This window comes from Anser brachyrhynchus, assembly GCF_964034855.1.
Source record: "Anser brachyrhynchus genome assembly, chromosome: 14".
In the NCBI taxonomy this organism is placed as follows: domain Eukaryota; kingdom Metazoa; phylum Chordata; class Aves; order Anseriformes; family Anatidae; genus Anser; species Anser brachyrhynchus.
In genome coordinates, this window is record NC_137709.1 from 7,670,643 (window position 1) to 7,696,704 (window position 26,062).

Below are 26,062 nucleotides of genomic sequence, written 5' to 3' on the forward strand. Positions count from 1 at the left end.
AGCGTGCCCGGGGCCCAGCTGCGGTGCTGCAGGGGCAGAGGTGGTGCTGCTTTGATCACGGCGCAGCTCCCGCTGCCTAAGATCCTGCAGTAGGTGTGAGAGACACCTCTGGTGCCTCGGACACCCAGCTGGTTGTGAGAACTGGTACCAGTTCCCTGCTGGGCCGGCAGCTCCCTTCCGCCCACAACGAGGAAGAGCAGCGAGCTGCAGAGCAGTCTCATTTTAGCCCCGTGCTGTTGGGTCAGCTTCTGCTAGCATCAGCGTTAACGGCCAAACTGACGTTAATTTGAGTGGGAAAAGGGCTGAACTCAAATTAATATATGCTGGCCTGTGTAATTATCTTTATTGGCTGCTGGGGAAGGAAGACCTTATTCACTGCATGCATTTCTCTGGCTGCCTGGCCGCGCTCCAGCGATGCACCAGGCTGTGGGCAGATGGGCTGGGAGAGGGGAACAGGAGGTCTGTGCCTGTTCAAGGGGGGCTGTAATTCCCTCTCAGCCCCAAATGATTATATCTGGCTTATTTCAGACCAACAAGTAATGGAGCAACACCCCCAAATACAGTGAGTGGGATTTAGCTCCAAGCACTTGTGGAAAACTTCTCCTGTTAAGTCCAAAGTCCCAAATCCCGATCTCTGTGAACAAGCACAGAGGAGAGCACGTAGGTTTTACTTAGCGGTCAGTGCTGCATTTCTAGACTGGTGAAAAGAGTGAGAATTGGAGAAAATAGCGGTATACTTAGAAGCACAAGAAAACTGGGCAGCTTTGCTAAGTGCTCGGGATGGACATAAACTGAAGAGAAATCCTATTTGGCTACAGAGAGAATCTGCTGGGGTTGGCGGTCTGGAACTCGCTGTACAATAATTGTTTCTTCCCCAATAAACCAATGTATTGACTGGGGTAGGCAGGAAGGATTTGTCCCGCTGGAGCTCTGCAGGGCATTCTTATCACACTGCTTACCTCTGATGGTCACAGCTGATACTCATATGTTTTCCTCCGCTGGGCAAACTGGATATGACAGAAGACAATGTAATTTATTATTTTTTTCTTCTTTCTGAAAATGAATTGCTACGTATGATCTCGTATGCTCACTCTTGCATATTTATGGGGAGTCCCAAAATCTAATTTCCATTGTGCCTGCTCCTGGTTAGCACAGACTTCATTTTGCAACTTCTAAACAAATTCTCTTGACAAAATAATGTTATGGCATATTGAAAGACAGCAGACATTTTAATACAAGCACGCTGAATAATCGATTCTTCCTGAAAGCACACATCAGTGTTATCTTTGTGGTAGCTAAATGGTTGGTTAACGTAAGGAATGTAGTCCCAAGATGGCACAGGAATGTTTGGAAGGAGTTGTTCCCAACCCTTGCATAGGCTCCCCAGTGCCCTTGACTGTCCCTGTTTGCTGTGAGAGGGTGCACAAATGATTTGCAATTGAGAGGGCTCTCCAGCTTGTTTGCTTGTCTTAATAATTCATGACAAGGACACCAAGGTCCGAACCATGCCAGGCACGTTCATAGGAAGGAGGTAACCACGGTGGATGCTGTCAGTAATCTTACTACGAAGACTAGAGCGATTCTTTGGGCCGGCCTTCTTTAGCTGGCCATCTGCTTTGCATTCCCCGGTGGTACTTGGGCTTGGATCTCCAGTTTGTTTGTCATTTCAGTCTCCCACTTTATTATTTCCAGAGCCAAGTGAACCGCTGCCAATGCCAATGCAATGAGATTGCATTGTGAGCTTTGCGACATGGTATACTTTTTTTATCTTCAAGCCTCAGCTCCTGGAATTAGTCGATTATGCTAGAATCCCAGCATTCATTTGGAAAAAAAAAATGAAAAAAGGGAAAAAAAGAGTGGATCTCTGCTCCTCATGAACTGAGGGAAAAAGCTTGAAAAAGGATCCCTGCAGACATAGTAATCACAAGCTAAATAAAAAGAAGCTGCTTTTTTTTTTTTTCTTTTCAATATCAGACTGTTTTACAGACAATCATCCTATTTCTGAGTCTCTCACTCACAGTTTTTGAGTGCTGGATGCTGGCAAACCTGAGCAGCAGCTGTTCATTTCGAAAAGGCAGGGAAAACAAGTAGAGCCAGCCCTAACAGGAAAAGTTATTTATCTTCCCCTGTGCTGCCTTTTCCTCTGCCCCTGTTGCGTGTTCCAGCACGTGGTTCCTACTGGGAACCCATTCCAGCAGCTTCGAGCACAACCCACATCCCAGTAACTCCAGTGAGAAACGGGAGGACGGGAGTTTGTGTTAAGTGGAACCGTGATTCCCTTGAGGTCAGGAGCAGCAGCTGCTGCTGTCACTGACCCCATAACTTTAAATAATCTTAGCTACAGCCCCATGGCATTTGTGTGTTTGTGGCCCGTCTGAAACGCGATGAGGGCTTGCCCAGTTTTGGGGTGGAGACTGGCGCTGTTTCCCCAGCCTGAGGATTTATCTGGGGTGTGATTTCCAGAGCTGGGCAGCGCCCACCAGTATGCTTCAGCATGCCCGGAGTACTCCTCTCATACTTCTATTTTTCAGTGGGAAAAGAGATGACATTCAAAACTGATTTTAAGGAAATATGCTGCTGGTCTGGATTTTTTATCATCCTGGGCTAGGCCCTTAGGGAAGCATATTTGCTTTTATAGTTTTTTTCCAGTAACTAAGTGGAATTAGCTTTCCCTGCCATTGCTGGCCAACTGGATCCAGTGCACAGTGACACAGTCAGTGGGAGGAAAAGACAAAAACTGGGATGAGTTTGCTGGGGAAAGAATTAAAACTAAAAAGAATAACAAAAAAGGAAGTGAAGAGCCATAGGTCAAACTTGGTGCTGGCCTCACTTGATGGGTGCTAATGAAGGATATGGTGCTAGATACTTCCCATTTTTTTTCTTATTTTTTCTTTTTTTATTTTTCATTATTGAATGCATTCTTTTGAATTCTTCAGCAACGGTCTTACAGGCATAGCTCTGACACTGCTGCTTGAGCAATGTTTCCACTTAACCTAAAAGGAGGAGTGCATGCCTAGAGGTGCATGTACAGGGCAGGACTTCAGTGCAATTTCCATGCACTGTTGAAAAAACATTTGTCATCAGTTGCAAGCTTTTTAGATTGGTAAGAAAACAACTTCATTGGGGCTCCAAACTGTGTGATTTTGAGGTGGAAAAAAGAACCTTTTTTTTTGGTTAATCTAAGCTTTTTTTTTAATATATACTTTATTTCATTTTTTTCTGGTGTTGTTTTAGTGATACTAGGTGGCCATGAAGACTGCAACATCCACATCAGTATCTATTCATCGAGTCACAAAGTAAAAAAAACACAACTGACTTTTGATAAACTTTTGTAAGAATGAAATTTCTGTTCTGCCAGTGATTATCTCGAAGGTCCACATGTAACAACTGAGTTAAACTGACGGAAACGATCTCTCTGATTTGTGCGTACCTACTGATGTTAAAGTCGTGCCACAACTCATCAGTGATCATTCCTCTTTCTCAGAAAAGAAAAATAAATCAAGTCTTTAACCTGGAGAGGGGGAAGGAGACCTGAAACAGAGTAACATCCTCAGCTTAGGTTTTGGTTTTATAACTTTATCCCTGCCTAATGTCATTTTGTTGGATATTGATTTTACAGATCTCTAGTGAATCCAAAACTTGGCACTTTACTGGAATTTTAAGGCTATCTGAGCTCACCCAGAGGATGGGAAGAGCAGCAGACAGGCATGGGATGGACAAGTTCTCCACGAATGCAGGTGCCACTTTGTCCTGGTAAATACCAGTCAGTAGCTACTGAGTTTGCTGTGAACTCTACCAGCTTTCCACCACAATTGTTTAACTCCACAGTAACACATGGAAGACAAACATCCATTGCCATCTGGTGAAACCAAAACACTCGCTTGTAATGGCAAAACAATCACAATTTTAAGGTGGAAACACTGTTTCTACTGATCCTGTGTGCAATGAATGAATCTTTTTCCCAGGAGAAGTGCTGTTGAGCCACGGGCCTGCTGCTGCAGGGATGCCACAGCCCGGTGTGCGGGTTGGGTGCTCAGGGGCCAGCTGGACCTGGCGGCCGGGCTCTTTTAGGGCATTTCGGTGCAACCAGGAACGGGTGGGCTGCCTGGGCTTAAATGAGCAGAAAACCTCGCTTCTGATTTGTGCTGGATCCTTTGGAGGAAGCTGACTTCTCTGTAACCTCCGAGGGCAGGGGGGAAGGATGGCCCTGGAAGCGTCCTCTGGTGCCAGCCGGTTGTGGGTCGGGGTTGGCTCTGGGGGGAGATGTGGGGTGATGCCCGTGGCGGCTGCTGTGGTGGCTTCCCCCAGTCCCTGGCCAGCTCCTTGGAGGGAGGCTGCTGGGTGCGTGGCCACAGCATCCTGTGCCGAAAGCCTTTGGTAGGGAGAGGGATGAGGAAAAGGGGGGGGGGGGGGAGAAGGGGAAGGGGGACAGGAAAAAAAAAGGGGGGTGTGGGAAAATGGGAGGGAATGAAAACAAGAAGGAAGGGAGGAATGGGGAAACGCGTGAAAAGAAGGAAAACGGCTACCAGGGAGAAAAGTGGGGTGAAGAGCGGGGAAAAAAAAAAAGGGAAAAAAAGGATGGGGGGAAGGAGAAGGCAACCCTCAGACGTATCAGAGGAGCCGAGGCTCTCCGGGGGGGGCCGGTGGCGGCGGCGGTGCGGGCGGGGCGAGGCGGGAGGCGACGGGAGCGGGGCCCGCCCCCATCCCCGCCGCCCCCCGGTGCTGTCCCCCCATCGCCGCCGCCGCCACCAGCGGGGGCCGGGGCTCGGCGGCCGCGGATGTGCGGGAGGGAGGCCGGGAGGGAGGCGCGGCTGAGCGCCGCGGCGTGAGGCAGCGCCGCGCCCCCGCTGCCGGAGGAGCCGCTCCGCCGCCGCCGTGATGTCCTGAGAGGGGCCGAGCCCCCCTCCCTTCACCCCCCAACTTCCCCCCTTCCCCACCCCGCACGGCGTCCAGGTGAGCGCAGCGCCCGGCACCGCCCGCGGGAGCTCCGCTCTCGGACTTGGCGGAGTTTCGGGGCTCCCCCCGGGGATGCTCGTCGTGGGGACACGCAGCCCCCAGGGGGTCGTGTGCCCCCCTCCCCCCCCACCCCCCCACCGGGGTGGGTAGCGGTGCCCCGAGCATCCCCTCCTCGGTTCCTTTATTTGCGCTCCCGGAGGGCGAAGCGGCTCTGGGCGTCGGGAGGATGCTGTCTGGCGCTCGGCGGAGCTTTGCGGGGTGTGGGGGAGCCGTGTTTGCATGGGGGGGGCGCCTTCCCTTCGGTCCCTTCCCTAAAGAGACTTTTGGAAGTGGCGCTGTGCGGGGCGGCCCCCCCCGGCCGAGATGCGCGGCAGGACGGAGCTGGGGAGCCCACCGCCGCCGCTCGGGGGTGCGACCCGGCCGGAGGGCTGGAGCGCCGCGGGAGCAGCAGCAGGTAAAAACGGAGCAGCTCTGGGGGGGGACCCGCCGCTGTGCGGGGGGGCTGCGGCACCGGCACCCCCCCCGGGGGTGTCCAACAGGTGCTCCCGGGGCCGCTCCGCGGGTGCTGAGCACCGCACAGCACCGCGCGCACCTGCGCCTCGCTGCGGGAGCTCTTCGGGGTGCCAACTTCTGCTGCTGAAATGCAAGCCTACGGCATAGGTTTTTTCCTGGGTTAATTACTTATTTTTTTTCCTGTCGGGCAGTTGGATCTAGCGAGAAAAACTTTTTAAGGAAAGCAATGGATTTGCAATGAGAAACCGCTTAAGAATTACAGAATTGCAGAGGTTGGTTGGTCGTACTGATGGTATGCTTGACGTTGTGGTGGTCGTCTGAGAGGAGGGTTAATGCTGCAGGAGATGCGTTTTGGGCTGCAGCGTTAAGAATGTTCATTGAGGTGGCTTTGCTTTAGGAGTTGTGAATTTCAGGTATAGCGTGTAAAATGTAAAGACAAAAAAAAAGTCAGATAAAAATATTTATTAGGCTATGGAAGGATATAAAAGCCGTGGATTCCCAAGTTAAATCAACTTTTAAAATAGCCTATCCTTAGACAGCAATTCACATTTTTCAAGGGGAGAAAGGATGGGTGAAATTGACTTGTCCAAATTAAGTCAAAATGAATTGCTTAATATTCAGAGGGGTTGATAAATGAACCATTAAATCAACACTTGCATAGTGGCTCTTTGAAAAGAAAAATGAACAACCCTCAGTTGTGTGCTGCACAGAATAGGTCAGCCAGCGACGTTACAACATTAGTTTGCTGAAGTGAGTCCTCCTCCTGCTAACAGATAGATTTGCTCCGTGACACTTCATAGGCGTGGGGACGGGCTGTTGTGCCCTGTGCCATCAAGAGTAGAATTGTCCCACTTCCAGCATCTCCTCAAAGGAGGGAAATCTTGGTTGTGTTTCATTTAGTATAAATTGACATAATTCTATTGTCTTCTCATTGCAATGTATATCCAGTTTGGTATTTCAGACTTTATTTTTTTTTTCCAAGGAAGAGTTCTATTTTGAATGCCAGTTTGAGACAAAATGATACTGATAAATGAGAAATAGGACTCACAATTTTGAAGCAACCCAGTCAAGATTACTTATAGTAAAAGCTCTGTACTACAAGAGAGCTTCGCCTCTTAGGAATACAGTGCATGAACTTTGCTTCTAAACTCTTTGATTAGCATAGGTACAGCTGTTGCAATATTCTGGTTGCCACTGAAAAATTACCTTTGTCTTTGCCCCTTAAGTCCTTGAAATTCTTGCACTGGACTGCAGTGAAGACATTGACTGTGTTGTGCTTTCTGGAAGCCTTTAACATTTTGTTTGAAGAACTGTGAATCGCATGCCCCTGATGTGTTTCATTTGTGCCTCTTTGCTTTTGCAGGTAACTTGGAAACGCTTTTAAAACTTAAAATGTGACAGTTCTTTTGCTTTGTGCATTTAAAGCAAGTATTACAAAGAGGAAGTTAGAGAAATAGATTCTCCAAGCTCTAAGAACGTGGGATTGTAGGCTGCTTCATGACTTTGGAAAGCTCCTTGCCTACATTTCCTTTGGCCAAGAGCTATTCTGCATGCAAACCTGCAGACAGGCAGGGCCATTTATTCAGGTGCTGATAATTATGTAAAAGAGTGTTATATAACATGGTCTGTTGCTCCTTATTTAACGCGATGTGTGTGGATGCAATATGCATGCACATATCCGCTGGGTGATAGGTTATTAGGTGGGTGCGTTAGAAGTTGCTTGAATGCATAGGAAGCTTTACACGATCCGCGATGAGGCGGATGGACAAGGAGATGTGTGTGCTCTTCATCAGAGGAGGTCCTGGATCTGGAATTGCCTTTGGATGGTTAGTGTCTGATGGTGGTGTGTGTTTCTGAATTGTTTTGCTGTTCTTATGGCCCAGGGTAGCTGCAGGTATGTTTGTGCACCAGCAACTCTGGTTCGACTAGTCTTCAGTTGCTTCTAATCATGCTTAAAAATAAACGTAGTACAAAGTTTTTGTGAAAAACTACCATACCTTAGACTGTATCCTGCTGCTTCTGCTTCCTTGCTTGCTATTTTCCCTTGAAATCATAATGTATTTCTTTAGTTCTTTTGATAAAGACTTTAACTCAAGCTTGCTGGGAAATGGTCACTCTACGTTGAGAAAGTGCTGGCATCTTATTGACTTATTTTGGAAATACTGGAGAAAAATATAAAAGATTCACTTGCATCGATTAAAGCCTCCAGGGCAATCTTCTAACACTGTCGCACTCCAGGTGAAAAAATAACTTTCTCTCTTGTCTACTCCTGCTTTTATTTCATTTGTGAGAACCCTAGGCTTTGTTACCTGTTTACATCAAGTCCCCTAGGGGTGCTTAAGGAGGAAAGTATCTTAGCCTAAAAGCTCCCATACACCATCACCCTCGGAGTCCTTTTGTCTTTGGCCACCAGCGGATGTACTTCCTGACCTGCTTCCCTGCCTCGATGCCATCAGCCTCCAGAATCCTAAAGGAGGCAGGACTTGCACCAGCCCACAGCTCCTGGCCTCGGAAATATTTCCTGAGTGACTGTCAAAAAATAATTAGCAGCTACCTTGGTGCTTTTCCGGAGGTTTTGGCAAGATAGCACTTTAGGTGTTGCTTAATGACAAACTTTGATTTATGAGGGAACTGCAAATGCTTGAATTTTTGGATCAGGAATGAACACATGCGAACTTTCTGTATTTGATCTGCAGCTTTCCAGCACTACATGCAGCTAACAGCTTGTCTCTCATTGATTTTAATAAGGGATTTTTACTGAGTATGCTCTTTGAAAACATGTTGTTGGTGGTTTTGTTTGTTTGTTTTTGTTTTAGTTTGATAAATACTGAAAAGAAACCAAAGAACTTTTCCTGGCCCACCAATCAAGGGGTGGTGTAAGCATGACTGTGTGTTTCTGTGAGTCCTGCACATTCTTCCTCCCAACCGTGATCAGCTGCTCGCAATAACAGCACACCTGGACGTGGCTTGTATCTGGCTGGTTTTTAAACGATTCAAAAGGACCCAATTGACATTAGCAGGTGCTGGGTCATGCTTGAAATTATGCTCTTCAGGTGTCATGTCTTTACTTGTTTCTTCTTTTCTCCCCCATTTCTGCCATTTTTAGCTGCTGTTTTGTTGATTTTGAGTGTAGCTAGTGAAAATGGATGTTTTTTGTAGCCTTCAAAAAATGGGGGATCTTGCTTTTCAGTAAAGACAGAGTGCTGTGGTCATTATCTGCTCCTCTGCTTAGCAGGGGAGGTTGTCTGGTTCCTCATGGAGTTGAAAAGTTTGTAAAACCTCAGCATTGCGCTCAGTTTACCAATAAACATTAAGTTTTGATTATTTTGGAATTTAGTGGTGTTTTTAAGAATCTGGCGGTGCACGGGGAGCTCACTAAATGTAGTGCATTGAAAGATGGTGAGCTGGGCTGCATCTTAGAAAACTCGACAGAGGATGGAAAGCCCGAACATCGGTATTGTGGCAGTACCTGTGCTGCTCCAGTCCTGCCTCCTCCAGGGGGTGTGATCTCAGGGAGGCTTTGAGATGGGAGGTGTGTAACTGCATTTTGTGTGCCTTGGGACTTCCTTGCTTTCCTCCAGCATGCACATGCCAGGACCATCAACCAGGTTCTAATGCCGTGTCATATGAGTTCTCCTAAGGGAACAAAACCACCCAAGTGTTCACTTTTGGATGCCGACCGTTCCCATTACTGTCCCTCTTAGTCCCCATGGGTGCTGGAGAGCTACCAGCAGCGCAGAAGAGCGGTGCTGGGCCCACATCCAGGGGGGTGTTGCCTGCTGCTGGCCTGAGCCAAGATGTGTTAGGAACCAGCCCAGCAGCTGAAATGGCGGGGTGGTGTTTCACACCTTCCTGGTGTGGAAGGCGTGCAAGCAATAGAACAGGATCTCATCTTTGTAAATGTACTTGTCAGGCTTAGCCATTTAGTTTGGATCTTTCCTGCCTTCTCTGGAGGTTTGCCTGGGGTTGGCCACCAGCTGATGTACCAGTTTTGACACAGTGGAAAACGTGAGCAGGTACCAGCACCGTGGGGGCTTGTGTTGGCCGTGTTACTGCTGTGTGGGGTCTGCTCTGCTCGGCAACCCTGTGTACGGAGCAGCTCTCTGTGGGCATTCTTCCTTTTTTCTGGTGTTAGCCTGAGAATTACAGTTCGTTCTCTTGCAATACTGATGTGACTTGAGGACCTTTTGCTGAAAGGCAGCTTCGTTATTCTCTGTAGTGCTTGAATTGCTCAGCAGAGGGAGAACAGACCGTATTGCACGAGGCACCCAAAAATGCCAGCAGCCAGCGCCACAGTGCTCAGACTGATGGCAGGGAAAGGTGTCCCAAAGCCTCTGATTTTTTTTTTTTAAATTCTTTTTGTTTTAAAGCTCTGAGCTAAGCTTTCACCTCTTGGTTAAAAGTAGCTGCATCAATCTGTAGGTTAATGAACTATCTCAGGTGGCAGAAGAGGTGGCTGTGATTTTATATATATATATATATATATATATATATATATTTGTCCGAATCCAAGAAGTAGCATGCCTAAAAGTATCTTGTAGGTCTGAGTGGAGCTTTCCAAAATATCCAGGAGGAAATGCTGGAGTTGGCCTTTACTGACTGAAGCTTTACTGCACATCCAGAGGCTTGAAAGAAAACAAAACCACCAAAACAAAACCTCACAAAAACAAAACCCCACAAAATTCCCCCCTTAAAATAGCTGAAATTCAAGCAGCAGGTGATCCACATGACCCACCTCCAGGCCAGGTCTTTAAGGGTCATAAATCGCCGCAGCTCCACTAACTTCCGTGGTGCTCCGCCAGTTGTGCTGCTAGCTGGAGGCCTGTCCTGCTATTTTGGGGGGAAAGTTTGAGCAAAAGATTGTCACTGAGGTGTGTGGGGTGTGTGTGTGTTGTTGGTTTTGTCTGAAGGTGAGAAAATATTAGGTTAAAGAGTGAAATCTGTGCTTAGGCAACCAGATAACGTGTCTCTGTAGAGATTTGCTCGCTTGCAGCGTACTCTGCAGAAATACAGGAGAATCAGACGTTTGTTTTTTGTCAGAGGTGTCAGTTTGGTGTGATAAGAAAACAGTTGTTAAAACGCTGCTGGATAACAGTAAGACGATAATCATGAGGAGGAACGAAGCACCGGGAGGTTCCTGCAGGTGGGTTGAACACGGCGCTGCTTTGTGGTCGCCGCTTGCTCCCCGTCCCCTGCTGACCCGGCGGTGGCTTGGCCTGCTCCAGGGCTGGGTCCTGCATCTGCAGCTCCGCACCGCCGAGGTGCTGCTGGCTGAGGTCTGTGAGTGCAGCTGCTCAAACTGCTCGCCTGGGAGCGCGGGGCGGTTCACGTGGAGCAGGGCTCACAACACTGCCTGCGTGTCCAAAGGCCTGCCTGGTCTCTGCGGTGGATGCTTGCTAAATCAATGGAAGAGTCCTTTTAAAGCTTGACTCGAGAGGCTGCGGAGGATGATGGTAAGGGTCTTAACTCTCTTTTAGGTAGCCCTGAGGAAGCTTAGACAGGGAAATGTGCCCAAGTGGCAAACGTGGAGCGTGCAACTTGGCAAGCAGAGCCTGGGAAGTGCCTGCACGTCAGAGGAGGCTCTCCCATCTTCTACGCTCCCATTCCTACTAGATACAGCTTGCTCTGTTGTGAGGTTATAAACCAGTCTGTATCCCTGCTCCTAGCCTGGGTCTGCCAGGTCCTTCCCAGCATACAAAGCACCTGTATCGCCTTCAGGCACCAGCCGTGCCCTGCCCGGAGCAGGCAGTGGGGGTGATGGTGCTGAGCGGATGCTGTTAGCAGCAGGAGAAGGAGCTCTCTCCTGAGGAGAGTTCATCTCTGCTGGATAATGAGCTCTGCTTCACTCAGGACTGAATTGCTGCTGTACGGATCACAGCAAAGCGCAAATGAGGATGCAGCGCTGGGCACTTCCTCCAACCTCTCTTATACATGGCAAATAGCTAATTAAAGGAGAGCTGTTTTGAGCTATTGGACTGCTGCTAGCCTGAGTTCTCACAGAACAGTCTTATGCAGTTTGACTTGCTCCAGTAACTTTTTGAAGCCTTTTAAAACTGTGTGTTGCAACAACCCCCACGTTTTGTTCTTTTAGCCTGTGTTCAAGATAGGAAGAGCTGAGGTGTTGGCTGAAGCTTGGTCTGTGCTGACCGTCCTTGTGTATGTACGAGACGTATAGCCATGGAGTGGGGCTGGAGAGGCATTCCGTGATTTAGAAAATAACCTGTAAATCTGTCTCTTATTTATTTTATTCACAAAATTCTTGATGCAGAACATATGCACTCTTTTGGAGTGTCAGCATGCGTAGCTATGCTCCTCTTGTGACTTATTTTATGGACATAAATGGGATGTAAATGGATTTTCTACCTTATGTTGTCTTTCCAAAGGAGGAAAAAATTCACTGTTTTTGCTGTCACACTCAAGTAAAACATTAACCCTGAATTTCACCTCTTTTATTTTATCAAATTTACAGCTATTCCAACTTTAAAATTTAACTTTTCAGTGTACATGACTGTTCAAAAATGTGAATACAAAATGAACTTTAGAGCAACAATACCTTGTTTAACCTGACTGCTTTTTTTATTGTTTCAATAAGATCAGAGAAGAATCATAGCCCTTACAGAGTAGAGCTTAGTCTTCTGCTTACAAGTTGGTCCTGAACAGCTGAATTATTTTGCAGTTTTGTTTGCAGAGCTTGCCCAAGCATTTTGTGTTAAATAAATAAACACAAGATTATTTACTGTTCTAGAATAGGCACTGCGAAATCCACTTCTATCAGTTCCCGGTTAACAGAGGGTGCTCCAAAAGGCTTGCCTTGCATGTACTGAAATGTGATTTTTTTTTTTTTAATTTGTGGTTTCTTTTGTTTGTTTGTTGTTTGGGGGATAATGATGAAACTGCAGTGCTTTGATAGATTGATTTTTATTTCTGGTGGAGCATAAAATATACTGAAGAGGAAATATTCGCGGTGAATGAGATATTCAGAAGCAAGTTGTAGGTTTGAGTTTAGCTAATAGGGAAGAGGCCAATCCTCCTGTCACTGGCATCAAGGAAAACACTGGGAGTGGAGTCAGCCACGCTGTAATTACCAACAGATGATGACTTCTGGAGGTGCGAATAAAAGACTTGATGTATTGGCTGAGTTGTGTGAAAAACAAATCTGTTAGATATTCTTTGTCCCAGTGCTGTTTGTTCCTCTTCTTTCTCTCTGACTCCAGCAGCAGAGCTCTTCAGCTGCTGAGCAATGGGTGCGTCTACATTCCTCTGCCCAAGCTGGTGGCTCCTTGGGAGAGTTACTGCGCGGACCCTACGCGGGCCAGTGTTAATGCTGTTAATCCTGAAATCTGGGTATTTATATACTGTTCTAGACAAAAAGCACCTACATGTTAATTTCCGAAATGGTGTTTTCCATTTACGGGTGTTGCCTGTAGGACCTGTGTGAAAACTAAAAGTCAGAGCTGAATGATTTTAGGTATCTTATTTAACAATCTTATTACTGCCATGGGGGATGTTATGGTTGTTTGAGTCAGAAGTAGCAAAATAGCGCAGTTAAAATTCATCATTGCTCTTAATTTTAGCTGCACTGTTAAGAAAGGTTCATGTGCCCTGGCTGGGATGAGGATGGAGGCAGGGTGCTCGTGGTGTACAGCCAGCGTGCCCCAGCACTGGGGAGGGCTCTGAGCTGTGTCACCACCCCGTGACCTGCTCTTTCACCTAATCCACTGGTGCAGTTGCAGTTCAGGTAGCACAGTCCAGCAAGCCCCAACTTACTGGTATGGTCATCAGTCAAGATGTTGGCAACAGGGAGTATTTTCCACCTCCATCTTCCCTCAGGAGCATACAGGCAGCTGCAGTCGGCTGCCCGCTGTGTCGTTAGGTTTGGATGTTATATTTGGATGGTACCTGGCGGCACGTGAGCTCAGCGGCACCTCCAGGCTGCAGCAGAGACGTGTCTGTGTGTCTCCGGCAGCTCTCGATGGAGTGGGGGGTTTACTGCAGTGGCAAAAAAGGGATCTGAATTGGAGTTTGAAGAAGATAGTCCTCTTCTATAACCAAAGGGAAACATAGGGTAGTGTCTGTGGGGCTGAGCTGATGTTTGTGGGCAACGTGTAGACAAAAATACAGCCTAGGGAAAAGCAGGGTGTGTTTGAGAGATGAGCAGAGATCCTGTGAGTCAGCTCCCTCGCCTTTCTCACATTGCCTTTCTCTTCGTTGTGTTGGTGGGAGCTGCATGACATTTGTAGCTGGTCTCACCCCCAGTATATTTCATTATATTTCTAAAGCCAAAATGCATAATATCCTGAAACTAGTATGTGCGTGTTACTCTGCAGTGTTTGGGTCTATCTTTACATCGGCAGAGTCTATTATTTTGGTATCGAAATGGCACTTCATGAACAGTTTTAGTGCATGAGTGTGTATTGCTAGTGGTCTCTGTTCTGTCTTGAATAGTGAAGCTGTCTGACTTAGATGAAAACTGGTTTAAAAATGAGGTGGAGACCATCTCAGGGTGGCTCTAAAAACCTTGGCAGTGTCTCCTTTTAATTGGCTACTGCAGAAGTGTATTTGTTCAGTCAAATCTTTTGAAAAATGAGGCAGCATGGAAGATTTATAAATAGCAGAAATGTTTCTTACGTGATTTAGTGAATTCATAGTTTCTGTACAGGAGGAGTGTTCTCAGCATCAGAATGTGCACTAAGCCAGGACTTTCGTCATTCTACTATATCTTGGTTCCTTCATAGGGAAGAAAACGCGTTGCGAGAAATCAGAGAGATTCATCAGCTGAAAGATGTCAGACATTTTTCCCAAACCTCACATCTTCAGCCGTTGGTAATTACTCATGAACACGGTGTGGAAAGCTATGGTGGCAGTGGAAATGTTGCTTCCAAAGCCGGGTGGAAAAGATGAATGTGCTGCTGATGGTATGACAGCAACTGCCTCAAGTGACTGGCTCCATCCTTATCCATTGCTTACCTCAGGATAAAAAAAAAAAAAAAGTGTTGGCCTTAAGGTGGGAAGAAGTTATTTTGTAATTAATGATGCAAAGCCGCTTGTTCTCCATGTGCTTCTCAGACTACATGATACCGTTCTTACAGGGACAGAGACTTTGTTTTTATTTTGGTTCTTGCATTTTCCTCTGCTAATGTGAAACTTCAGAACTGCTTGAACCCATGCTTGTAGCTTCTGATCTTCAAGAACCTGGCTTTTCACCCAGCTTGGTCCTGCACCTTTTGGGCTACAGGAGCGTAAATTGCCTGATGACAGTTTTTTGGTTGCTGCTGGGCTGATGTTTCTAGAAAACTGTCTGCAATGACAGCATCTCTCTTCTGAATTAGAACAGCTAATTCACAGCCCATCAGTCTATGTGGACAGTCGTTCTAATTTTTTCAGTGATACTTTTGCATTTATTAACATTTAATTTACTCTGTTATATTGCTGTCCAATCAGAATGTTTTGAGACTCTTCTGCAGCTTTCATAGCAGTTATAATTGTGCCTACTCTTAATTGTTCTGTTTTGTTAGTGTCATTTGGCACTTCATTACCTCCCTCCCCATTCTAAGACCAGTAATGGATATATGGTGTAGTGTAGGTCTGGGCACAGATGCTGAGATAAGATGTGAATAACCCCCCCATCATCATGACAAGTGATTTAAAAAAATAATAATAATAAAAAAAATCACTTTATTGCCATTTGTTGACCCTCATTGTGTTTTTTTTTTCTATCTACCCCATTGTAGCCTAGTTTTTTTCTGCAGTGTGTGGTGTGTTTTTTTTTTTTTTTTTCCTTTAGTTACTGTTTTTTTTGGTTTTGGTGCTTAAGACTGTTTGATGGCCCTTGCTGGAGGATTTGGGAAAATTCACGTGTACTGCCTCAGCTCCATGCATATCCATGCATGCCACGTCACCTTGTTCATATGCTTATTAACTCCTTCGGGGAAGTCTGATAGACTTGTGCATGGGGGCCACGATCTTGGATGTGGTTTTGAACATTTGGCTTTTTTAATGAAATGCTTAGCTGTAGGAAGCCAATGAAAGAAGTGAGGTATGTTTTCTATAACATTTTGTGGGTATTTTTTCCCTCCACTCTGCACTGCAGCTTTACGGCTTTGTTCAGAGTTGTGGGGTCCCAGAATCACATATCATGAAAATACGTCACCATGGTGTTACTGTGTTACACTCCATGGCACTGCTAAGTTTAACATGGAAATTTTCAAAGCAGTGCCCTGAGGTGTACAAGACAAGATGAGACTTTATCAATGGTAATAAGCTTAAAGTATTTATTGTGAGCAAAAATCAAACACTTGAACTAATGTTGACTGAAACTGGTTATTGTATTACAGTTTTAAGCCATTGCTGTATATAGAAGTAGTAAGCTATAGGGCTATCTACATTCTTCACAAAGAAACTTTAATGAGTATTTCAAGTTTTATTTCTGGAACCTGTAATTTGAGAGAAAGGACTTTTACTTTACTCTCTACTTCTTCTAACAAAATGCCAGGCAGGCTTCTGATGCCAGCATTTGTCACTAGCCTTGTATAATAACTCTGTTTTATGGAAAATTTTATGTTAGAAGCTTATCTATGTTCTCTGTGGGAGAACATGAAGTATATATATGGAGTCTGTAATGAAAAGCAGTGGGAGAAAGCTACAGTCCTCGTAAATACCCACCTTGGAAGGAACCTGTTGACATTCCCAAATCTTTCCTTTTGTTTTGTGCTGTTAGTCTCTACTGAAGTAACAGGTCATCGTGGTTACATGTTTCTTCTGACCTTATATGCCCAGGCTAATAGAGCTATCAAGCCTCCCTGCTGTAGCAGCAGAAAGCATTTACTCACTAACTGTCATTTCATTCACCAAAGAGTGGGGAAAGTCTTGTCCAGAGGTTACAAGCCCATCAGATGCAAATCAGCATGGTCTCCAGATTTTATCCGATCAAGAATTTTTCTTTCTGGTCCATGATGGTGATCCTGCGTGAAAAAGCAGCGTTTGTTGGGAAAGTACATACTGTTGTCTTAATGATGAGAGCTAGGTTATCTGGTTGTGGAGTAAGCAGGTTTTTTAAGATGGTTGTGTAATAGCCTCAAAATACCGTGATAAAATTGAAACATCCAGTCAACAGACAACTTGCACATAAAATTAGTTGATAATTCCACCTAAACGAAAGAAGAACGATGGAATTATTATTTCTGGGATTTGTTATGCCTCAATTGCACACCTGCAGTGAGAAGTGAAACAGCTTTTGTCTTTCATGGAACAGCTGTGTTCTCAGTCATAAAGCATCTTGGTGCAGTGGTAGCTGAAATAAATATTTCTGCAGTTTCAGTTACTTGGTCCCGAGAAGGCAGGGCTACGAATGTGACAGCAATTCCACATGTTCTTATATGCTGCTCCAGGTGACAGGGCTGGAGTTTCCAAATGCACACTGTCCACATCGCCGTCCTTGTGCTGTCCCCGCAAAGCTGAGTGGTGGCTCTGTTCGCTGCTCGCTCAGCCAGCTTGCTGGTGGTGCAGCTCAAACAGCTTGGATGATTTGCTCATTGTGTCTTCCAGAACCTGAAAGTCAAGAGATCCTATTTAGAGTTTGTAGGGTTGCTTGTCCCAATGGGTTATAAACTTGTTCATGGTTCTGAAGCCTTGCTGGTGCTGCAGTGACCTGGGAGAGGGATAGGTGCCAGGAATGTTCATAGAATCAGTAAGGCTGGAAAAGACCTCCAAAATCATCTGGTCCAACCACCCCCCTGCCAGCAATATCACCACTAAACCATGTCCTTAACCACTACGTCCAACCTTTCCTTCAACATCCCCAGGGACAGTGGATTCAGCCTGGATTCATGTTTGGGATTGCCCTGGTCCAGGTGCAGGACCTTGCGCTTGGCGTTGGTGAACTCCATGAGGTTCACACGGGCCCACCTCTTGGGCCTGCCCAGGGCCCTCTGGATGGCATCCCTTCCCTCCGGCATGTCGACCGCACCACTCAGCTGGGTGTTGTCTGCCCTCTTGCTGAGGGTGCGCTTAATCCCACTGCCCATGTCACCGACACAGATGTTTAATAATAGCGGTCCCAGTACAGAACCCTCAGGGACACCACTCATCGCTGATCTCCATCTGGGCATCACAGTTTCTGTTGACCATCCATCCAGTTCCTTAAGCCCTGGAAATACAGACACAGAGGTGTACAGGTCTGGGCACTCAGACGTTGTCACCACAAGTTTGGTGACCCACCCCCGCAGGTCCCTTCCCACCCGCCGCTTGGTGGCCCTGTGACAAGGGGCTGCTGATGGGCGCTTCAGAGAGCTGGGGCACTGGGGAGCTGTGAGGGGGTGGGTGGTGGGAGGACTGGAGGAGCTGGGGAGGCTGGAGGCTACGAGGGGCCAGGCTGGCAGGAAGGCCCTCAGAGCCAGGCTGGTGGGAAGCCATGAGGGGATGGGGTGGCAGGAGGGGTCTGAGGGGCGAGGCAGGTGGCAGCGTGTCACGGGGCCCTTTGTGACCTGTCGTGATGCAGGCTCTGTCCAGACAATGGGCGTGCAGCAACAGGTCACGGGGCCCTTTGTGACCTCTGTGATATAAGTGCTGCTGGCAGTGTGGTTTCCCCACATTGCCTGGAGGACGAGACGGGACAGGACGGGAAGGAGAGACCCAAGCAGGCCTGGATGGAGGAGGAGGACAAGGTTAATGCCACCCCGATGAGCTGACCGAGGTGCAGGTGCTGCAGGCAGGTGAGTGGCTGACCTGGGCTGAAGGGCTGGCAGCTGCAAGCTGCCTCTGCCCCTTCCTGTCCTCACAGGAGCTGCTGTCCCATGCGCCATCCCCAGCGGCAAGGGGCGAGGGGAACCGTCCAACTCTGTGGGATGAGCAGGGAGAGGCAGGACGAAGCAGGGCATGGGCAGCCATCCTGCGGGTACAGACCTCTCCTGCCCAATGGCAGCAAGCACCTTGTGGGGTGCAGGGCTTTCCCCCCTTAACATGCCCCATCTGCTGGGGAACACCTGGCTCCGATGCATGCCCAAGAGAGAATGTTGGTGTCTTTGTATGGAGAGACTGTCCGTGCTCTCTGCATCCATCTTGTGATAGTAGAAGGAGAAATTTTAAACATTTCACATGTGAAAAGACACTGAAATCTTGTTGGTTTTGAAGCAGTTTGACTTCCTGCTTAAAAATAGCCGTGCAGAGCTGAACGCAGTGCCTGTGCTTACTGGTCTCAGGCTGCATAGCCCCACTGTTGGCAGGGCTGGGCTGGGACCTTGGTGGCTGCCCTGGTGTGGGATGTGTGGGATGGAAGCTGCTTCTCCAGCTTGACAAAGGTGTTGCATGCGTATGTGTGTGTGCCAGCTGCTGGAAGGTGCCTTCGATCACATCCGCTCTCACTGGGTTTCATTGCACTTGTATATATAACAAAATCATTGCCTCAGCTTTTTACACAGCAGGGCTGATATTGGCAATGGTACCATGTTAAAATGAAAGACTGTCTACCTTATTGCAGATAATGTGAGACCAGCCTGCATTTTCTGTTCTGACAATACTCTGTGCCAGATACAGCCCAGTGAGAGAGATGTGCAAGTTTAGTCACTTCCATGCTTTGTTGTTGTTTTCCCTCCAAGTACAGTGATGTTTTAAGAGACTTTTTTTTTTTTTTTAAGAGGGAGGAGGTAAGGGTTTGGTGCTTGCTCTCGAAGTTGTACAATAATAAGTGTTATTTCAAAGGATAAATGTATTAAGGACAGAAACAAGGGATTATGAGACTGCACGAAACACTGTCATCAATGTGATTTGAATCATTATTATGTTTAAAACAACTTCTGGGTTGTTTGCACTCAACCTGTTCTCATGAAGTTTGCTTCATCCATAGTTATGGCATACACATGTCTCTATCTAAATTTCTTGTAGATATTCACAGTATCAGGTACTTTAGTACAGTATTTCCTTCTTCAAAACAAACAAAAAAGAACTCCTGAGACTCTTGAGACTTGTTGCTACAGTCACAAATTTTAAAGGAGAAATTGATAGTTCCTACATTGTCATTTTGATTTCTGCATTAACGCCATCACTCAGTTGTGAAGCCAAATTAAAAGGAGTATTAGGTGTCCAAGTCCCTGCAGTATTAAGTGGAAAACTAGGTGACAAAGAGCTGTAGTCACCTCCAAGTACAGGTCTGTAATTTGGGAGCTGTGAGGCCACATGGAGCCTCCAACGGGTGATTCAAAGCTCTGAATTACCACCTGATTCTCTCCTGTGAGTTATGTGAGGAGCTGAGGTTCCTGACTTAAATAAATTAGCTGCCCAAATTGCATTGATTCTCCACCTCTTTCCTTTGCTCGACTCTTGCATCTTTGAAAACACTGTTTCCCTCCACTCTCCTTCTCTTCTTTTTCTTTCTGAAAAATTTCCAGGATTCATTAGTGTTAATGGATAGGGATAATGGATTCAAGCGGTGGAAGATCCACCCAAGGAAAGTGAAGGTGGAAGCACTTTCATCTCTGAAAAAATGCATCTTATTTCCTTCTTGAGCCGTCATGGATCTGGCTTTGATTTCCAGACACTGGAAATCAGTTAGATGAGGCAGCCCTGTAGATGTACTTTCCATGTGCAGGAATTAATTACTTGTGAGTAGGTTCCTTCTTCACCTTTTTATTCATAAATCAAATATCTTGAATTCCTTTACTTTTTCAGTCATTTTATTTTGATTCTGATTGATAGCCAAGTCTGGTAATAGTGTGAAGCTGTTCCTGTTCAGGGTATTTGAAAAGTGCTGTGCACTTGCAACGCACGTAGAAAATGTGCAAGAGAGGTGGGGGAAGCTTTCAGCGTGGTATTTGATCCTCTGCACTCCATACAGACAGCATGATTTGAGAGGAGCGGCAGAAAGATGGATGTTCAATATTGATTGTGGATTGGAGTCTTCCCAAAGAGCTGCTGAGTGCACTGGGGTCAGGGACTGCCAGCCACTGTGAAAGGGAAAAGCAGAGCACTTGCCCCAGAGTATGGGAAGGCATGATGTTTTTAATAGTAACTTCTGCTTATTTTCTGTTTTTTTTTTTTTTTTTTTTCTGTCCTGAAGATAGGGGTTGGGGGGTTTTACCAGTGAAAAGGAGGAGAAAAGAAAGATATACATAAGTAGATATATTTTTGTTCTGAAGTTTCCTTGATCTCTAATGACAGTGGTTTATGGAGTTGAAGCAAATTTTGAAGCCAAATTCTGCTGTGCTTGGAAAAAGTGACCTCGCGTTGGTAATACAAGGCAGGGTGCAAGGTCATGCACTGAAGGGCTTGTAAGGATTTGTCCTGTAAGCTGGGAGCTCTGCAGTTAAAAGCAACAGGGGGGTTAAAACAAGTAGCATCTGGTCTATCAACTCTGCCTGAAGTGAAGCTGTGGAAGGTCAGAGGCATATAACACACCAAGTGAGGCTTTTCTACTGAGGACTGTGGAAATACCACAGGTGGTGCCTCCACTGGAATAATGCAGGTACTCTTAGTGACTGCTTCTTGAGAAGGATGAATCCAAACTGGGCAAGGGCTGGAGAAAAGCTGATGAAAGCCCTTGAAAGGAGCTCTCACAGGAGATGTATAAAGGAAAGGGAAAGCTGAAAAGAATCTGCATCGCTTATTAAAAACGTACTGGCGGCAAGCACAAAGGAGGATAAGAAGTAAATTAAGTAAAGCGAAGTACTGGAGCAAGAATAAAAATATGTACTTTGGCTATGAATCAATTTGGACTAGAAATGAGCAGGAGGACTATATCTAGCAGAGTGCTTTAGAGAGGGTAATAAGGTGTACTTTATGTGAAAATTAAGGGACACGATGGCCCTCAGTAGGGCTGTGCCCCTGGAAGGCTTTGCTGGTTCACGATAACATGTTCATCAACGTATCTTCTAACCAGCAAATTGGTAACTTTCCCATTTTCCATCCTCAAACTGCATTTTTTTTTTTTAATATATAAAAAAGTTCACAGGTGCAGTGCTTTGAGACTACATGGCTCACCTTTACAGGCTCTTATGCCCAAGCACAAGCACCAGAAGTGTTTCTGCTGTGTACAACTGTGAAATTTAATAACGCTGCTAGTTTTGACTTGCAAGCTGGGGGTAACCTGAAGGGAGTAGGTTCTGTGTACCAGCTTACCTCTGCAGCCTGCGCAGCCTTTCCAAGGCAGAAATACATTTCTGGTTATCCCATTCCTGGTAAGAACTGAACTTGTCTTCTGTTCACAGAGACAAGGGGTCATTTTCTGTTGCATTCATTTATTTTGAGAAGAGACGGTGAAATCCCATCTGCTTTTGTGTTTTGATACAAATGGATGACAGAGCCGTCATCTTCAGGGGAAGAAGGTTTGGATAAAGCAGCTTCTTCTTTCTGTGTTTCCATGTCCGAATTCTGCCAAGCATAATCCTCTGTTCTCTGTGGTCAACATGTACTGTACAAGGAGGCCAAATCAAGATTCCCAAGCAGGCTGCCCGTCAATAAACCATTTCTCAGTTTCCTGCCTTTCTTCCCCCCACACAGGCACGCATGGAAAAAACCATGCAAAAACTGATTTGTGTTTCTATTAAAACCAAACAAAAAGAGAACAGAAAGTTAATATGTGGCTCTTTAATGAAGCTGGGAGAATGAAACCGTCACCATTAGGGTCACAGAAAATAAAGGTCAACACAAAGAAAATATTGCGATGTCAGAGCAGTGGAAGTTATGCAGAAGGTAGCTGGTCATCCTCAGGTTCACTCTGAGTGCATCCTGATACACAGAATTTCCCAGCATTATTTAGCTGTGCACATGGCTTTTAGTTATTACTTTTAAGCTGAGTTATGCAAGAAATACTGTACATTCCTTTCAAGAAGTTTTTGTTAAGAATGCCTGGTCTTTACTGAATAATAATCAATAATAAGAAAAGAAGTCCAAGTTTTCTGTTTCTTTGTCTAATTAACCCTGAGAATTAGCTCACTGCATTACAGCTCTCTCAAACAGGATAAGCAAGGAGTGCAGGCAGCATTAGTACTAACGTGGTACAAGCAGCTTAGAAGATGTTTTGATGGCTTTTTAGTATTTTGGATCAGTAATACTTTTTTTTGGCAGCATCAGATGTGGGGAATGCATAATCTTTCTGAGCAGCCAATTAAAATAATGACTTGTATGGCAAGTTCCTCTCCTTTTTCCTCCTGTGTATGGCTGCACCCTTCCTATCAAAGAAGTTGTATCTTAATTGGCAATCCCCCCTGCATCTGCTCACTCCGTCACCCCCTACAGAGAGGCACACTGCTTAATTAAAAGGGAGTTGGTGTTTGTTTATCTCTGGAATTTCACTTGAGCTTTTGTAGATGTTTCAAAGGCAGATCATTTTCTAAAGACCTTGCTAAGTAATTAATCCTGTAATATCCTTACTTTAGGAGGGGGGGAAAAAGCTGAGTTCATTGGAGTTGAGAAGAAGGCCCAGAGTTGATGAACTTGGTATGTGTGTAGCAAAGAGAAGTGTGCTAATACCCATCAGAGGAGTCAGCCTGCTAGGAGGGTGATGTGACTGCAGTGGAAAAGTGAAGGTTTTGCTGCACGATTCCTCTAAAATGTTTCTTCCTCAAGGAGTGGCTGCTTCTGGATGTGACGAGGTCGATTTTGTCTTCACAGACATTTAGTCTGTGGCCACTGTAATGAGCCTTTACACGAAGGAATATTTCATAGTCATGAAACAAACTGAAGCCAGCAACTCATTATGTTTAAGCCTACAGTTTTATAATCCAGCGGGTTTCAGACACTCTGGAGTTAGGCATCATCTTTAACTCTCTAAATTACTTGTAGAGGACTGTGCACTTTTGTCATCAAAATTTTAATTAAAATCACTGCTGAGGTGTGATAGGATCCCCTGAGACAGCTCTGAACTTCCTCCCATGGCTTCAGAGACCAGTAGTCTGGAAAATATTGCTCTTCCTTTTAGAAGAAAATGAGCAAATGAGATTCTTGGGAATGGCATTTTCCCAGCGCCTTAGCTTTTTTTGCTCCCTCATGGTCTCATTTTTGTTCTTCCCAAAGGAAGTTATATTGCCAGGGATCCACAGGCTGGGCTTTGGGAGCTGTTAGAAGTCATCCTACCAGTGTCTGGGCCGGATCACACTGACCTTGAGCTGGAAAAGCTGCTGTGGCACCAGTCTGCTGAGCCGCCTTGTTCCTCTGCTCTAGTCAGGTTCTTCTGAGGGGTCCAGCTCCTGCCATGCGAGACGTCACATCGCTTTAGCTCCCTGGGAAGCTGAAGGGGGTTAGCATTTCAATTTCACACTGCATCAGAAGGTGCTTAAAATCAGATGATAAAATGTCCAATCATTCTATCGTGTCCTATCTCCCCAGTATTTAGCCAGATGACTGTTCAAGACAGATGCTTATTTTTGCAAAGGCTGAAATAAGGGCAGTGTAAGCACAGCTGTGACTGATAACAGCAGCACATATGTATTTCATATACCCATAAGGGACAAGGTTGTAGTTTTCATCTTGCATGTGAAAATGATAAAGTCTCATGGCTGGAACCATGCTACATAAATGGGTAAGCAGCAGTAGTACGTAAATGGGACTGCTCTGACATTGTTCAGACTGTGTGTAACAAAGTTAGAAATTTCATTTTAATAGAAATCTGCTGAGTATCTGAGACTGATTCACTGATGTTCTCTCACATATTACTTGTTGGGTGCTTGGCATGAGGTAATATGTGTTTTGGCCCCTTCTAGACTCTCTTAGGGCTTAACCATGAGAACAGCACATCCAAAGAGAGGGGGGGGGAAAAAGAGTGAATCGAATCTATACTTCGTGTATGGACAAGAAATAAAGATGCTTTGTAGGTTGTTGGGAGAGCTTTTTGTACCTCTGCTGGCTCACTAAATGTGATAGACCTTAACAAAGGCTGTGCTGGCTTGGGGCATCTGACTTGTTGGAACAGGGGTTGGAGCATGAAGTAGAAAGTTTTTGGATATGCTGTGCTATGAGCTGCATTTCTGCTTCTCTGAGCCAGAGGCTTTAACTGCATGCCTTGTATAGTTAGTGTGGAAGCAGATCAGTCCCTTGATGTGCTTGCTTCAGTGGGAGAGGAGGAATTCAAAAACCAAAAGATTAATTGCTTAAAACTTTGGTTCTCTTTGTGTGTTTTTTTTTGTTTTTGTTCTTGTTTTTGTTTTTTTGAGTTGAGGGAGAGAGAGCATTGGGAAGAAGGGGTTGTTAGATGGTATAAAGAGAAGCTCTTTCAGAATGGCAGTACTACAAAAGGAATATGAAACGACCAAACGGATTTTTTTGTGTGCTCTGTGTTCTCTGCTTTTCAGTTTCATTAGGACACATCAGACTTATAAGGATGACCAGTGAAATTGTCTTGACAAAGGCTTCTGCAATGAGATCAAAATAAATAAGTAGGGAAGAGAAGAGTGGCTGGAAAGCCCCTACTAATTAGCAGCTTCCTCAACCTCTCTTAATTTTCTCATAAGCTAATGGGGGAGGAGGAGGAGGAGGAACACACCTTCATCAGAATGCTGCACAGGAGAACTGGCTTACTATTAAAAGCCCAATAATGACTTGTATCAGTTTATGCAGATTTGCACTGCTGGGTTACTCTGTGCCTGGCACTTGGCAAAGCACAGATAACATTTAAATCAGGCAGTAAGTGTAATTAAGTACTACCCTTCAGCGCATCTCTCCTTTTAAGACATTTTTATACACCGTGATTTAGAACATGACAATTGGGTGAGATTAAAGCAGCAAATTGTGCCTATAAAACAAGCCCTGAGAATAGCATGGGACTGTAAAATTTTATAAAAGGGAATACAGCACATGCCTCCGATCCGATAAAACTTTTGTGAGCGGGGAGATTAACTGTGAAATACAAATAAGATGATACAGTATGCGTAGCATTCAGATAGTAAATTGCTTGTTATTGTAACAACTTATTTCCTCTACCCAGAAGATTTCTTACTTAACTTTTCCGGAAAATCTCACCATGTAAATGATTCATTAACTACTGGAGGCATGGACAGAACGTAAGAAGTCAAACAACAGTGATGTCCCTTTGAAGAAAATAGTAATGTAAATGTAGTGTGAGAGCTCATCTGTGCTGAAACACATGCAGCTGATTTTGTGATCGGTTTCTTCCCCAGCTTCAAGTGAGATGCATCTAGAAAAGGGAAATAATCCTTACCATATTTCAAATCCTTAATAAGACCCATTGGAAGAGTTTAGTGGAGAACAAAACCACTGCTTTACAGGAGAGGTCTGAAATGTTGTCTTCTGTGATAGTTGGCAGTGCACAGCCATTGGGTTTCTCTTGCACTTTCATTGCACCTGAGAATTTCCATCAGCTAATCTTGGCACACCTTAAGTAAAAGAGTGAGCTTTTTTCGAAACTTCATTTGCAATTTTTGGAGCTAGTGGATCACAATTCATGCTGAAGCTGTTGTCATTGATAGAAACTGAAAGGCAGAAACTCCCTTGGCATCACTGTTTTTGGTGGCTTTTCCTGCTTATGAGCTGCTGTCCGTGTGTTATGGCATTGCTTTTCATTGTCTTTCTCAGTGGTCTCATGTATTCTCCCTTCCTTTCATTCACACGAATCCTACCCTGCTCAGTCTTACACTGCTTTTTTTAATTG

The 26,062-nt window shown here is 45.5% G+C and overlaps 1 protein-coding gene across 3 annotated transcripts in view; it reads left to right on the forward strand.

Annotated features, from left to right (window-relative positions):
- The window catches only part of SGCD (sarcoglycan delta), a 526,403-nt gene that overhangs the window by 182,496 nt on the left and 317,845 nt on the right, over positions 1 to 26,062 (forward strand). The window contains exon 1 of one of the 3 annotated variants that reach the window (XM_080554842.1): positions 4,716 to 4,953. The exons of the other annotated variants lie outside the window; for them this stretch is intronic. The gene's annotated coding sequence lies outside the window, so the exon portion shown is untranslated. Of the gene's footprint in view, positions 1 to 4,715; positions 4,954 to 26,062 lie in introns of those variants that run through there. 3 annotated transcript variants of the gene reach the window in all.